This window comes from Trichosurus vulpecula, chromosome 2 (assembly GCF_011100635.1).
Source record: "Trichosurus vulpecula isolate mTriVul1 chromosome 2, mTriVul1.pri, whole genome shotgun sequence".
Taxonomy (NCBI): domain Eukaryota; kingdom Metazoa; phylum Chordata; class Mammalia; order Diprotodontia; family Phalangeridae; genus Trichosurus; species Trichosurus vulpecula.
Window position 1 is genome coordinate 348,614,797 of NC_050574.1, and position 17,180 is coordinate 348,631,976.

Here is a 17,180-nt window from a genome sequence, read left to right on the forward strand (position 1 = left end):
AGTTCAATGTCCTCATTTTAGAAATAAATAAATTCAGACCCAAGGATGCAATGTGACTTGCCCAAGGTCATACTTTGATATAAGGTAATCAGGAGCAGAGCCAGGATTTGAAAGCAGGTATTCCAACTCTAAATCCAATGCTATTTCCACTTCAGCAGTCACACCAGCTTACACCAGTCAAGTGGCAAGAGAACTAGTGGAAAGTATTAGTAGACAAATTAATTTCTGTTACTTTTTTGCGAGGCTGCGAAGGTGAGAAATCAGATGGCATCCACATCAGAAGACAGAAAAGTGAAAGTGCAAGATTGACTATGAAGGTAGATGTGATTCAAAAAATGATGGTGCTATCAAACGTCAGAAATACAGCTACTAGAAGAAGAAAGCCAATTACGATTTTGCCTTTGTGAACAGTGCAGTGGCTGGCACACAGTAAACATATGAATGTCGAACGAATTGAATGAAACAATGAATGAAGGAATGGCTAATAAGAATGAGGACAATAAAAGACAGTAAGGAAAATATCACCACTTCCCTTCCCATCCTAATTATGCTTGACATGAGATGATGTTATGATGTTGCCTTTGGTTGATACTACAAAGAACCATTAATAACTTTTTTGGGAAGTGGGAGGGAAGAAACCACTTTCAGTGTGCTGGCATTTGCCTTAATCTCTTTCCCCATGTTGGATGGACAGACACAACCAACCAATACCTTGGCCTGAGCTGCTCAAGCATTACTCTTGCCTTCACTGTTGGTATCAGAGGAATTCAGAGCATCATTAGCACTAAAGGGTCCAGAGCTAACAAAACAATTTCCAACTTACCCTATTAGCATTCCACTTCTTCTGAAAAAGGAAGGGTAATAGTTTTTAAGTATATGACTGGAGGGCTAAATATATAGGATGTCCTAAAAGTCTTAGTGACATTCTAAGCTTTAATAGCTTAAACATGACACCTTAAAAATGCTAATAACTTAAACCTTCTTAAGCTTGAATAAGCTTAAAACTGCACGAAGACTTTGGGGAGAGTGTGAAAAGGATCAGACTATAAGATGTCACTACAAGAGGATCACCACTACTGAAATTCCATTGCTCAAATTATCTTTATTGTACTTGAAAAATTTTTTAGTTTTTTTTATAAATAAATGTTTCTATAGCTTAGAGCCACAATGATATTAATAAGAATAAAGATGGGGACTGAACTAGCGATTTTAGAGTAAAGCTGTCCCAGGTGAGGAAAAACCCTTTGCCAAGGCAGGTCTGCAGATTTTCTACAATTTAGAATCTTAGAGGGTTTCCAAGAGTACTGAGAGGTTAAATGATGTATACTCTAGATCACAAACCCAGTTTGTGCCAGAGTCAGGACTTGAACCTAAAACTTTATGGTTCTAAGGCTAACTTGTGATCTGCTGTGGCACTGCTTCTCTTAATAGCAGGATATTTTTTGAAATTTATATTTGGATTTATGCAGCACTTCCTTTCTAAATTTCTTAAACACACACACACACACACACACACACACACACACACACCCTTTAAGTTTGTTCTAACTAAAGGGAAAATGCAGCCATAAATACCTATAAGGTATTTTTTTTTAATTCAGATTTCATAGGCCAATCAGTAACCATGACACTTTCAGAAAAGAACTAATGCTATTTTTCTCCAAACAACTTTTCAGACATATGTGAGAAATTCCCAATTACTCAAGTCTTGGAAAATAGAATAATCTTCACTTGACTCCATCTTATAAATTGACAGCATTTCTATTTTCCGTTTCCTAAATCTTTCTTCTTTAAACCATAAAATGTGATATAAATTTGTGTCAGATCTCACTATAATTTACCCAGAAAAAATTTTTTTCCTTCCCTTCTACCTCCCTGTTATACCTTCACATAAATTACTTCAGGCACCTATCTGTATGTCATATAATTCTAAGATTTAGAATGACAAAGATGCTGCATTGGTTTTCTCTTTCATTCTCCAGAGGATACCCTCATTCTAAATTTTTTTTCCTGATAAAAAAGTAGTTTTGTTTAATCTGTATGCATAGTCACCTTTTGGATTTAAGATTGATTGATTAAAGACAAGACACTAAATAGTGGGTACCATTTTACATCAATGCTCTATTTTTTGCAGAAATCAAACAAGGGAATTCCAACTCCTGGAAATTGAAGTGTTCCAGTCTCAAATGGATCTGGGAACCAAATCCTAACATATGAGTCACAAGGAAAGCTGCCTTGTAATATTCTGTACATATACTAAATTTTACAAATAAGCCTCTATGCCTCCCAGTGATTTAATGATAGCTGTAACTTCTACTAGTAACAAAAGATAGAAGCATTTACTCACCAGGAACATTAACTTGGCAGTGCAAGCTGGCTTCAGCTTGTGACTTTTCAGATTGCGACTTTAAAAAATTTTTTTTTAAGACAACAGACTCTTTGGCCTTGTGTCTAGGATAAATGCCATGTCCTCTATCTTGGGACGAGCATCTGCCCTATCTTAATGGCAGATAGATTTCATGTAACAATTTCTCTCTATTTACACCTATTACTAACACTTTATTGTCAAGTTTATTTGTGGCAGAGAGGCAAAAAAGATAGAGAAGGGTCCTTCCAACATAGATTCTAGTTCAAGCACCATTTATACAGAGAACTAGCATTTTGTGAGTTTAAACTTTTATTCAGTCATTTTAAAAAAAATACTACTTAAAATTCATGGTGGTCCTGGTTTGCAAATAAATTACTGTCACCATCAAAAACACCTTCATATCTTAGTGACCACAGCTTTAGGCTAAAAACAAAAAACACAGTAAATTAAAAGAATAATACCTTATATTTACACAAGGGCTTCTTTCTGAGAAGATTCAAGGCCTTTGCAACTGCAGACAAAGGGGTAGCTAGGAGAAAGAAGAAAGCAGGTACCATCTTTCCTATCTTTGGCTTCACTCAGTAAAGCTCAGCCAACTTCTTGGAGCCCAAAGCAATAGGCTATCAGAAGGATGCAAAAAGGAGGAATGGGGTCAGAAGAACAGAGTGAGTGGCAGGTGAACAGCTGCCCAAGTCATAGAAGACAGAATATCACTCCAAGAAATGGCTCAGGTAGAGACCTTGAGCCAATAAGAAAATAATATTTCTCTCCTCTATTTATAGTTCAGGAAGTTCTTGCAGTTGTGCAGCTCAGTTTTAAACAGGTGATTAGAGCAGGAAGTATCACTTTCCGTATAGGAGGTAAAACAGATTAACATTTTAGATTTATGGGCTTTGATTGTTTTTTTTTTAAACAACATAAAATACTAAAATTAGGTTTAAAAAAATGAAAACAATTAAATAAACACATTGGAGAAAAGGCATTTGGGCAAAGGTCATTTCCCTGGAAATGAATACTATTTCCATCACTTTACTTTCCATCCTTTTCCCCCCTTTAAAAATTTATTTATCTTCATATACATTAAAAAGATCATTATCATATACAAAATATAACCAAAAATCACTATATGAAACCATAAATCTATAATACACAGCTTAGGGGTTTTTTAAAAGAATATATAATAAATTATACAAGTTACTTTTAAAGCTGTCCTTCCTGTGTCCTTCCTTTTGAAATTCCTTCTATTCTCTTCTGTGTATTTTCTTTTAAATAGTCCAATGCCCTCCTTTTCTTTTTTTGGGGGGGGCAATACTTTTGCTAACCCCTTCTACCCATACATTCCTCTCCCCCCAGCCCCATGAAGAAAAAAAGCCCAGAAAAGCAGAATCTTTATAACAAATATACACAGTCAAATAAAATAAAACCACGTTAGCAATGTCCAAAAATATATGTCTCATTCTGCACTTCAAGTAAGTCCATCACCTCTGTATAAGACATGGCTTCATTATCTTTTGGAATCATGATTTGTCATTGCATTGATTAAAGTTCTTAAGTGTTTCAAGTTGTTGTGTAGTTTCTATGGCATAAGATGTTCTCCAAGATCTGTTCATTCCACTCTGAATCAGTTCTTATAAGTCTTCCCAGGTTTCTCTGTAGCTTTTCCTTTCATCATGTGTTAATGGTGCACATTCTTATACCATTATATGTTCAACCATTCCAATTGATGGGTATTCCCTTTATTTACAGTTCTTTGCAACAAAAAAAGCTGTTATAATTTTTTATGTACACATAGGTCCACTTCTTCTTTTTTAAAATCTCTTTGGAGTTTAAGTCTAATAGTAGTCAAAGTGAGTCAAAGGATTTTGGGAGGTATGGTTCCAAACTGCTTCTTAGAATGGCAGAAGCCAGTTAAAAAAGAAGGGAAGAATAAAGGCCACTGGTGCATTAAAAAAACTCAATAGTAAGAAGGCACCTATATCTTTGAGAATTTTATAGAAAATAACACATTGCTAATTCAATTACATCAGGGGTTCTTAACCTGAGATCTATGAACTTAAAAAGAATAATTATGTCAACATTTTTATAATTGATTTCTTTTGTAATCTCATATGTTTTGTTTTATGCATTTAAAAAGCATTATTCTGATGATGGGTCCATGGACTTCATAAGACTGCTAAAAGGGTCCATGACTCAAAAAAAAATTAAATAAATATTTGTTAATTGCCTCAAATGGGGAGTACTGCTCTAGATGCCATAGTAGATACAAAATTCAGATAAGATATGGATGGTCCTTTTATGATGGAACTGGAAATATGGGAGAGATACAAAAAGGATGGTTATGACATTTATTGAAAATACTTAGCCCCATGTGCTCCACTGTGGTGAATGTATGGACAGGTGGTGGCAAGAGTCACATAGTATGAACAGGCATGGATGGGTTTCAATCTGCATCACTAGAGGGAATACCCACAATGAAGAATTCACAGGTCCATTTGGGTCCAATCACTACCCCATAAAGTTTAAAAATGAATAGGATGCTAAGACACATGCATAACAGTAATGCACAATGATACAATCATTCTAAGTGTGAAGAGTGCACTATCTGAAAGGTCTTATTCACCAGCACATTAAAGCTCAAATAAACATTCAAAATTGCACTTACAAGATTCTAAGCTCCTTGAGGGCAGGAATCTGTCTAATCTATCTTTGTAACTCCCTTAGTACCTAGACATCACATTTTGTTGTATTTGCCTTAATTCACTGGCAAAGGAAATGACAAACTATCCCAGTATCTTTGCAAGAAAGCCCCAAATGGGGTCACAAAGAGTGAGACATGGCTGAATAACAACAACAACCATAGGCAAAAAGGCAGTATAGTGAAGTAGATGGAGAGCTAGGAATCAGGAAGACCTGTGTTCAGAACTTACCCCAGGTACATACTGGCTGTGTGACTCTTTGGGTAAGTCACTTAAACTTTTAGTGATCTACGACAGTGGTGTCCAGGGCAGAGATGGAATGAAGTGGTTTCATTTTTTTTAATGGAAACATTTCACTAGTACTCATCTTCTGTTTCTAATCCATTTTGCTTTGTAGATAGACCCCCTCCCCAACCTCCTCCTCCCCCCCCCCCCCCACCTCTTCTCTGCCTGGTGTCAGCTAAAAGATATTAAAAAAGACAGATTGGACATCATCTTGGCCTCTTTCCTCTCAGCTAGCATGGTAAGAACTTTTGGACCTCTAATTAAATAATCCCAAGGCAGAGACATCATGGAGTGAAATTTCATTTTTTAATGGAAATACTTCAGTTCTGCAGCACTTTGGTTATGTGAGTAACTCCAGCTCATCCTAGTTCGATGATTTTTAGACCCTTTGACAGCTTTGAGGAGGGAAGATTGGGGGACTGATAGAGTAGCATAACTTTAAAATTCAGGGTCTATTGGTGAAATTTTGCAAAGACCCCAGAAATGCCCTTACAATGTAATGAGGGACCCCAGTCCTTCCCTGAATATTCAGACCTTGAAGTTCTATGCATGAATCTATATATGTTTACAAATCCTTATTCATCATTATTACTAAATAATAATCAATTACAATGCCTACTTAGTTCTCTCCTTCTGTAGCTAGGGTTTAACTCTGAGGTCCTATTTATTTTAGTTTCAAATGCCTTGGTATTGTTGGCATTTTCCAAGCAAGGAAATCTCTTTGAAATGAATGAAAACCTCTCCAGAGGGCCAGGTACCTTTTGAATAGTGTTATAGCAAATACTTTAGAATCGATGGAATTAATACTATGCAGAAGAATCCTGGGTCAAGTTGAAAGTCTTCCTCTGACCCTCCAAAGGAAGAAGGGTAGTAAGGAAGGGACAGATATTTTATTAAGATGGAGATAAAACTTAAGCCATCAGTTCAAGGTCAAGCAAATAGCACACAGTTTTCAGAAAGAGTCTGGATGAGGATTCCTTTGATAAGACTCTACTTTGTCAGAGCGAAAGAACATTGTAGTTCAGTGGCACAAAAGCAACAGAATACAAAAACAAGAATAAAGCTCTTTCACAAATAATAAAATACCAGAGCTTATATACAAAGACCTTGAGATGGGGGGTGGGGGAGGGGAATGACCTTCTACAACATCCTTTTAACTACTCACTGACTTATTAGAGGACATACAATGAAAGACAGGGGGAAGAGTGTTTACTAGAAAACCAATTTAGAATGAAAATATCCTTATTTACAGATTCAGTCTGAACATGTCATTCCACTGCTCAAAAAACTTCTGAATTTCTTCTCCTTTTCCTTCTTCTTTGCCAAGAGGTAACACCATAGCCATAGTGCACAGAGCACTAGTCCTGGAGTCAGGAAGACATGTCTTCTTGAGTTCAAATCTAACCTCAGATACTTAAAAGCTATGTGACCCTGGCCAAGTCACTTAACCCTGTTTGCCTTAAGTTTCTTCTTCTGTAAAATGAGCTGTAGAAGGAAGTGGCAAACCACTCCTGTATCTTTGCCAAGAAAACCCCAAATGGGGCCACAAAGAGATGAATATGACTAAACAAGACCTCAGTTAACTTTTGATTATGTGTTCAAGGAGAGAGGAAAAAAATGGATAAAATAACAGATAACCGGAAGTATTCTTTTATCTTGAACTCTATAACACAACTCTTTTTATCACACTCAGTGGCAAAGACCTTTAGTGAGCATGCTTTAACCTTGCTTGGATAATAGTGATCAGAAAGCTGCCAAAGAAGGTTTTATCCTAGTTGTTATAGCTTGTTTTTGTGAGGAAATTCTTTAAGGTAGCATTTTGCTCTGCAGAATAAAGTTTTTTTATGGTTCATAAACACTAGAGCCAGCAGGATTTTGTTTTCTTCATAACTTTCAGTCAATTGTGTGATTGTATAGAGCTGGCCTATTGTGGAATATTGCTTGAAAAACCTAGCCTTTTCCTGTCATTGAGGATGCCCCAACATGTGGTATGTTTAGATTACTCTTCTAAAACTTTGATATAGCTAGAAAAGACCATATAGGTTGTAGGTATATAGATTCTTGATAGTGAGATCTTTCAGATGCTTCTGTTTACAGATGCTATTGCAACGATTGTCTCAAGATCTGACATACTGCATGCAGAGCCTCCAAATAGTATCCATAACCCACAAAAGAGTTTAGCCCATTTGGACCTGGGCAATGTAGTAATTTATTTTCTTTGACTGTGCATATTTGGTACAAGGGTTTTTTGGGTGGGGGGGGGGGTGGGGGAGGTAGAGGAGAGATGTAGAAGGAAGAGAAAGTAAATGCTTGTTAATAAAAAAAAAAATCAAAAAAGTTTTGCCTAATTATTCACTCAGGAAAAGCCAAGCTGGTGAAGAACATCTGTTGTCCAGATAACGCTATACAGCTGAGTGAATGACTTACCTAGCTCATCTATCAGTATCTAGATCTTGGACAGATAATATGATTGGACAGTGGATTGGGCCAAGTATTTAAACGAAGGAGGAGAATGGGATGGATCACCTTTGAGAAACTGCAAAGTTCTTTTAATGACCTCAAATTTGTCCCTGAAACAAAGACCATAATTTTAATAACAATATCTGGTACTATCGTATAAATACAAGTCTTAAAACACCACCAACAGGGAAGCAGGGAAGCGGAGAGGTGCATGGTAAGAGTGAGTAGGCTGGAATACATTATGAATAAGGAATTATAAAGAAAAAGTAGAAAAATAGATGTCATAAAATAATACTAATAATAAAATATTAGCTAACACCATATAACACTAACTTTTATAAAAGTCATTATAGATACAAATGATCAGATTTGATCATCCCAACAACCCTTTAAAAGGGTGTATTGTTAATGTGTTTTTGCTTGATGGAAATATCTTTCCCATAAATTAATAGGCCCATATGACCTTTAAGTTACATGGAAGCCTAAGTCACCTGAGCCTGGGTCATAAGGGTTGTGATGCCCTCTGACCCTGAAGAAGTGTATGTATACTCTGAGGTTAGCATTTTGCTTTGGGGTTCACTCATGGGAAGAATATCCATGTGATGTGGCCAGATGAGACTCTGGATAGCCGCCGTTGGAGCCCCCTGGGCTTTGAAAACCTAGATGTTGGTGCTTCTCTCTCTGGTCACTATGTACGTATTGCTTTTGGACAGACAGTTGGAAACCCTGTCGGTCTTTGCTGTTTGTATTTGCTCTGTTTATATGATTTCTGCTTGTAATTTTCTATTTGTATTCTCTCTGAAGTTCAGGGTGCTGACTTTTCCCCTGAATTAAATGAATGATATATATGTGTGTGTGTGTGTGTGTGTGTGTGTGTGTGGTGTATGTTAAAAGTAAGATTGTTGACCCCTTTAAAGTTGCTTTCCTTTAGAACAGAAGATCAAAGAACCTGTGTTAGCAGCCCTCCTGTGTGCTGGTGCTGTTGGTCTTACACCCCCACAGCAGCTGCCAGTAGCATTGTTGTCACAGAGAGGTGCTATTTTTATTCCCATATTAAAGTTGTGGAATGAGACTAAGGTAGATAAAGTAACTTGCCAGTGGTCACACAACTATTAAGTGTCTGAGGTAGGATTCACACTCAGGTCTTCCTGACTCCAAGTTCAGGGATTCATCCTCAATACCGCCTACTTTCCTCAAAGCAACACATGAGCCAAAAAAGAAGATGGCTGGGTCATAAGGATAGAGCAAGGAATAATGATGGTCAGTGTATGTATTCTACTGGTATCCTTGTCATGGCAAGAGAAGGTGCATGTTGTCTGGGTCCTCTGTGGTGAAGCTCCAGAAGGTCATGGCTCAGAGCTGCAGAGGATGTATGGGTTTCAAAGGATTATGACATGTATTGTTGGAGAGAGTGTCCACATAGATGCAATTATGGATCTATTTGAGCAGACTTGAGGATTTAATAAAAATGCTACCTCTGTAAGGCTTCAGAATATTGTAAAAAACATAAAGAAAACAGGGATACAGCCCCAGACACATACATTCCTATTCATCAGATTACAATCTGGCTGACCAAAGGGAGGCCCCTTTGACTGATCCTTCTCCTACAGACACCTCCCTACTTCACATGACCAAGATTAGTCTCTACCATTGAGATAGCTTTTAACACCACCAGATACCTTCCCTGAGTACCTGGGAGAAAGCTGGCAATGTGCCCTGGATCCAAACAGGCAAAGCCCCAGCCCTAGACTCCTTCATTCCTTCTACTTCCTCACTTGAGTGAACAAGTACTTCTTGCTTGCATACAACGTAAATACTACATTTCCTTGTGTATTAATTCAATATTGGTTTCTTACTCAAGGCATCCTTAATAAGTCTGCCCACGACAATGAGTTCTGTCTTAGCATGTAAACCTAAGGGTAGGCACTCATGGTTTGAGTCACCGTCTATACTTAGGCCTGGCACTATATATAAACAGTATCTTGATCTATTTGATGACTCTCCAAGGTAAGCAGTAGAAAACCTTAAATAACTAGAAAACCTTTGATAAAAAGATCTACAAAAAGATAAAATCTGGCTTCCCAAATGAATTATGGGAAACTATGCCCAAAACTTCTTCTGTCACTGAAGGTGAATAAATTAAATAGCCACCAAAAGCAGGCCACCTTCCTACAAGGCTTGGAATCACCATGATTCACTGGCACCTGCCTTTATAAAATCAGCATAAAGGATGTCTTATCACAGTTCAACACAGAGGGGGCAGCACAAAGGATGTCTTATCAGTGCTCGAGTTCAGCTAACCATGAGTATATTTAAAGCTTTTGGTAATCCTGGGCCACAAATTACATGCACAAAATGAACAGGTAGAGGCAGCTGGATGATACAGTACAATGGTGTCAAACTCAAATCTAAATGGGGCCACTAATCCATTCATAAGGATCCCTTTGGGCTGCATATTGAGCTTTAAAATATAATATTAATTATGTTTGATTGTATTTTTATTTATTTTGTTAAATATTTTCTAATTGCATTTTAATCTGGTTTTGCAGCATTGAGGAGCCTTGTGGGGCTACATGTAGCCCTGGGCTGCATGTCGTGTGGCAGTTGCTATAGGGGGTGTAAAACCAACAACAACCAGCTCACAGAATGTTGCAAGACCAGGTTCTTTTGATCTGCTTTACTAAGGAAAGCAACCTTAAGGGGTTAACAATCTTACTTTAATCCAGCATAAGATATCATTCACTTAGTTCAGGGGGAAAGGCCAGCACCCTGAACTTCAGAGCAAATACAAACAAATTACAAATGGACCAAATACAATTCATAGTTACCAAGAAAACCATCAACATCTGAGTTCAGCCAGAAGGCCCTTAGAGCAGCTGCTGAGAGTCCTGAGCCTCCAGGAGTGAGAGCCTTAAGCAAATAGCTGTCTTCACCTCTTGTGCACTCTTTAGCCCTCATATAACATCAACTGAGTGACCAGAACTTAAGCTCTTACTATTGGCCCTGGTCTTAGCACCTCCCTTCATTAGCCCCACCTGGAGTCCCACCTTAGTTACCAATTCACACCCACATAGGCTTAGCACCTAACACATAGGGGTTTGGGCCTAAGGCTTAGCACCTAATAAGACTCAATCAAAGACACTGAATTAATCAAAGGAAACAAAGGCCAAACTCTTCCAGGGCACTTGGTTGAATAAGTGCTAAGAGCCCGTCTTGATCCCCAGTACAGTCTGACTCACACAGAAGTAAAGACTTGGAGTCAGGGGGACCTGAGTTCAAATTCTGTCTCAGAAACTTAATAGTTGTATGACCCCGGGCAATTAATTTCACATCTCCAATCTCAAGTTTCTTCCTCTATAAAATGACAATGAAAATAACAGTGCTTACATTAGGGGTTGTTGTGAGGATCAAGGGAAATAATATATGTAAAGCACTCTGCAAACTTAAAACTCTCTATAAAGGCCAGCTATTATTATAACAGGCACGTGGAAAGGGAAACATGATCTGAATGGCAAAGAAAAGAGTCTTTTTTCAGATTTACACACAATTCTACTCTTTTGTAATTGCTATTGTTCAGACAGATCCAACTCTTTATGACCCCATTTGGGGTTTTCTTGGCAAAGACACTGGGGTGGTTTGCCATTTCCTTTAATAGCTCATTTTACAAGTGAGGAAACTGAGGCAAACAGGGTTAAGCAACTCGCCCAGGGTCACACAACTAGTAAGTCTCGGAAACTGTATTTGAACTCCAGAAGATGTGTAATTCCTGACTCTAGGCTCAACATTTTATCTACTGCACCACCTAGCTGCCCCAAGATATTGTACTCTAACATTATAATAAAAAAGACAAGTCAGCACATACATCTCACAGTAGGGCAGATAACTACAGCTATATTAAAAAAAAATCCCACAAAACTTTTCTACATATAGTCAGTTACCTGCCTGAAATTTGGATAAATGCTTCTACTATTAAGAAAGACCTAGATGAAAGCATTAAAAAAAAGGATGAAATTCCAAATGGCATACGCAGAAACATCTTTTAATTTATTCTGGGTTATACAGACAGAACTCTGTGCCCACTCAGGTTAGGAAATATTTTATTTCTGAACTCTACAGCGTAAAGTAAGATAATGGATGTGTATCTAAAAATGAGTTAACATGATCAGTCTATCTTCAGTAGACCTGGAATCTTCTTTATATGCTGGATGGTAGGTAGAAAAGCCATGTGTAAGGCAGTCCTTTTTTTATTCTCCCTTAATTGACTGTCTATCTCACTCCCAAGAGAAGCTTTTTTCCAACTTCCTCTTTTCTCCTCAAGCTTCTGATAACTCCCTCAACATAATGTCTCAATTGAGCATCAAACCTCTTTACCCGGCTGAGAAAATTGAGGACATTTGCCCCGAACTCCTTTTTCTCCCTTTAGCTTCATCATAGGATCTCTCATCCTCTCTTCTTCTCGGGCCCTACCCTCCAGTTTCTGATAATGAAACTGAACCTTTCCCTTGACAGGGCCAAAATCTCAAAATTTGCATTTGATTCCAGCCCCTTTTGTCTCCAGCATATTGTCCCCTCAATCATGCCCTTTCTCTCTGATATTCAAGGTCACCTTGGCTATTGGGTTCCTTCTTTATTCCCTTCAAAAATGCCCAAGTTTCCTTATCCTTAAAATACTTTTATCAGACTCTATCATCCACTCTGCGATCCTAGACTCCTCTTCTTTTTCTCAGGCAAATTCCTAGGAAAAACTGTAGACACTAGTGGCTTATACTTACTCTTCCCTCATTCTCTACTCTTTGAAATTCAGCTTCCAAACTCATCACTCAACTGCAACCTCTCTCTCCAAAGCAACCAATGAATTGGTAACTCAATGTGTTCTCTTGGTCTTTTTCTAATTTTTTCTCCTTCAACTTTTTTGGCACTTGTTTTAAATGAATTTACTGTAAAAAATTACTGACTACTGTAAGTAAATTTACTCTGATTTTACTGAATTTACTGTAAGTCTTTACATGTAGGCGCAGTTTTGAAAACTCCTTTAAGATCTTCTAATTAGGCAGAGGAACACTATCGAAATGCACAAACTAACTAATCAAAGACATCCGATTATTCAGACTCTAGAAGACTTCCTGGTTTCTCGTTTGTTGGTTTGTTTTTAAGATTAAAAAAAAAAAGCTAAGCTGGTTGATTTAAATGTCTGTTTATTCTCATCCTTCAAAACGTTCAGTTTTTGTTTTTGCTTTGTTTTGTTTTTATAGCATCTTAAACTGTCTTAGAAAAGATGTGGAAAGAAGGCCTCCAAGCCTTACTGGCTTCTTCAAGATATAATACTTTTCATGGACACACATTATTGGTCATGTTTAAAAACAAAGATGCAAATGTTATGAAATGATCACTGTTGTTCAGTCACTTCCAGTCATTTCTGACTCTTTGTGACCTCCCTTGGGGTTTTCTTGGCAAAGACACTGGAGTGGTTTGCCATTTATTCCTCTAGCTCATTTTGAAGATGAGGAAACTGAGGCAATCAGGGTTGAGTGATTTGCCCAGGATCACACAGCTAGTTAGTGTCTGAGGCTGGATCTGAACTCAGGAAAATGAGTCTTCCTGACTTCAGGCCCAACACTCTATTCACTGCACCAGCTAGTTGGCCTAAACTAGCAATAGCCGTATTTAAATCAGTCTTAGTCAACAAGTACTGCATTTTCAGCATTTCAGGATTTCAATGCCTGTCTGCTCCCCTACTTCCAAACTGCTACTTTCTCTCCCCTCTCTACATCACAGACATTTTTCTTAGCACATGATCAAGAAAAGCCATATAGCTTGTTGGTTTTTTTCTATACAACTCAATGCTTGGCACATGGTAGGTAATTAATAAATTTGCTTGGTGATGGAGTGATTGACAGGGAAGTTGGATGTCTCATTATTAAGCATGCCTCAGTATCTCAACAGTGGTAAAAGCTAATCCTGTACTTTCTAAGTTTCTAGAAAAACCTCGGCTTTTAGCCTAAATGCATTGGTGAAACCAGCAAAGCAATTCTGCAAAATTTCAAAGAACCCACATATCTGTTTCTATTTAGTGAGTCAACAAGCGCTTATTATGTGCCAGGCACCAAGTCAAGTGTTGGAGATTCAAAGAAAGGCAAAATAAAACCAAAAACCATAAAGCAAAACCAAAACTAAAAACCCAACCGCCACCAAAACCCAGTCCCTGCTCTCAAGGAGCTAATATTCTAATGGGAGAAATTGCATGTAAATTTGCAGGTACACATGAGAAATACACAAGGTGTATGAGAGTAACCAGAAAAGGTAACGCCCTAGTGGCTAGTTGAGTCAGGCATCTTGTGGAAGGCTAGATTGGAACCTGGTTTCTACCTATGTTCTTGAAACTCCCACAGAGCTCTTACAATGTCTGAATTGGCAACGTAGAGAGCGGAAGGGCAGGGAGTAATTATGATAGATTCTCTTTGGGAAATAAGCTTTGTCACTGGCTTAACTTGCTCCATTTCCTGAAAGAAATTATTTGTTAGTAGATGAGCCTTTCAGAGATTGTATTTGGAGGAATCTGACAAATCTCTTAGGATCTGTGGCTGGAGGGACGCATTTTTCTTGGAAGAGACTTAAAGGGACTTAGCCCTAGAAAGGTCTGGTGAAGTCACAAGATAGGTACACAGAAAAAGTCACAGGTCATAATATTATGGGATTTCAATCTAGGACTTGGCAATTGTATCCTCTCCCAAGGCGGGGGAGCTCTCCAGTCTTAGGAGTTCTAAATCTAAGCTCCTCTTTTGTTCCTCTCATGAGTTTCCATCTCCTGCTCAAAATTACCTTTCAGATATTAGACAAGAAGGAAGAAAAAGGGAGACTGAGGCCAAGCAACTCAAAGGAGAAGTAACCAAGAATTCAAAAAAATGAAGAACAAACCCATGAAATCCTTCCAGGAATTATGAAGAAACAAGTATAAGGAACCACGGCATCAGAGAATTGGAACATTCTGTTACATATAGATGATGATAGGCGTGGTGATGTGTTTGCTTACCATGTTAAATGTTTCATTGTGCTACTTAACTAAGTTGTATCTGTGACTAGTTAGCACAGGACACACTAATTCAAAGAATGAATTAGGATACTTTGGGGAATCATAAATATATCCTTGGAATATACAAAGTTTTATGAATACCTTTGTGGGTTTTTGACCAGGAGGGGAGAGAGTGAAAAGAAGGATGAAAGTTGATGTGTATGAATAAGCGTGTATGTATGTTTGCATCTATGTCTCTTGATGGCTATGTAGACATACATATGTGTGTGTCATATATATGTACATATATATAATACATATAACACAGCATTCACATGTAATAATTTACATATATAGGAATATAAAGAGTTGGAAGAAATTTTAGAGTATAAGCAAAGGCATACACAGGGGATGGTAGAGGTTGTGTCTGCCATTAATAGACTAAGAGGCTTATTGCCTTTCATTTTTATAACATTGTATGATTTTTAGTACAGTGGAGACAGCACCAGGCCTGGAGTCAGGAAGACTCATCTTCCTGAGTTCAAATGTGTCCTCAGACACTTGCTAGCTGTGTGACCCTAGGAAAGTCGCATAATCCCATTTGCCTCATCTGTAAAATGAGCTAGAGAAGGAAATGACAAACTGTTCCAGTATCTTTGCCAAGAAAACCCCAAATGACTCAACAACAACATGATTTCAAAAACATACACTATCTTATTTAATCCTCACAACAGTTAAGTTGGACAAATCATTTGACTTTTTCAGGCTTTAGTTGCCTTATTTGTAAGATGAAGGGGAACTAGACTAGGTAATCTCTAACATCTCTTCTAGAGCTCTAATAGTACACAGTTTTATACATTGTGCCTGTTATAACACATATACTTATTGTGTAATATATGTGATATATGAATATAGGTACATGTCTTATATGGACTACATATGCATAAGCTTGCTTGTATATATTTATATATACACATCTATGTACACATATAAACACATATATGCATTTATATACACACATAAACACATATGTACATATAGGTATTTATATATTTGTGTACACACATAAACACACATGTGTACATACATGCCTGCCCAGTCTATATTTGATTCAATGCAACAATAAGAAATGACATTTACAAAGGTTGGCAAAGGACTTTAAATAATTTGATCTGGTGAGTAGAAGTACAAGTATTATTATCCCCATTTTACAAGTAAGGAAAACTGAGTCCCAGAGAGGGCAGATAACTGGCCAATAGTCACTCAGCAAGTAGTAGAGCTGGGATTAAAACCCAGATCTCTGCTGACTCCAAGTCCTATATTCTTTCTATGGCTTCTCTAAAATATTAAGTGGCATTTATTTAGTGCTTTAAGGCTTTGAAATTCATTAAATGACATTATGTCATTGATAATAATTTATAAAGTGCCTGATTTAAGCAAGGTATTGTGCCAGGGGATGGGGATACAAAGATGGAGGACCTTTACAATGTGGAGAATCTAATGAGGGCAAACAGGTAAGCAAATAAGTGTGACACAAGGGAAGAAGAGTGAGGTAAGTATAAAGGAGAGGACGAGGCCAAATTCTCTGAGAAAACTGAAACAGAGAGCACATTCACCTGGCATGTGTAGAGGGGTGAGTGGTTCAGGAATCAGCTGGGGGACTTCATGGAAGAGACTGTAGGAACACAGGTTTAGAATGGAAGGGACCTCAGAGATCATTCGGTCGAACCACTCATTTTTCAGAGAAGAACCTTTAAGTCCAGAGAGGTTAAGAGACCTGTCCAAGAGGATATAGGTGATAGTATCCATTGAGCTGAACCTTGAAAAAGATTTCAGCAGAGAGAAAGAAGGCGCAATGGGGGGTTGTCTGAGTAAATAAACATAGATGGGAAAGGGAAGAACAAGATCAGCAAACTGAGAGACGTCCAGTTTGACTGGAACATAAGAGTATGTGACAGGTCGCAATGTGAAATAAAGTAGATTGGAGCCAATTTGTGGGAAGTTTAAATTATCTTAGTGGTAAAAGGGAGTCCATGGAAGTTTTTCAAGAAGGAAAGTGAGAGTCATCTTTTTATTAGGAAGATTATCTTGGCAGCTATGTGAAGGATGGATTGGAGATGGAGGAGACTATTTACCGGGCAGGGGGTGATGAAGGTCTAATTTAGAGTGGTGGCAGTGTGGGTGGAGAGAAAGAGACAAATATGAGAGAACTTGTAGAGACAGAAGAAGTACACTTGGCAACTGGTTGGATGTGAGAGATTAGGGAAAGGGAGGAGCCACAGTTTCAAGCCTGGGTAATTCAAAGGATAGTAGTGCCATGGAATAAAATAAGAATATTCTAGATAAATTTCAATAGAATATT

The 17,180-nt window shown here is 37.8% G+C and overlaps 1 protein-coding gene across 10 annotated transcripts in view; it reads right to left on the bottom strand.

Annotated features, from left to right (window-relative positions):
* PHLDB2 (pleckstrin homology like domain family B member 2) overlaps positions 1-17,180 on the bottom strand; it is a 150,090-nt gene that overhangs the window by 69,676 nt on the left and 63,234 nt on the right. The gene's annotated exons all lie outside the window — the stretch shown is intronic.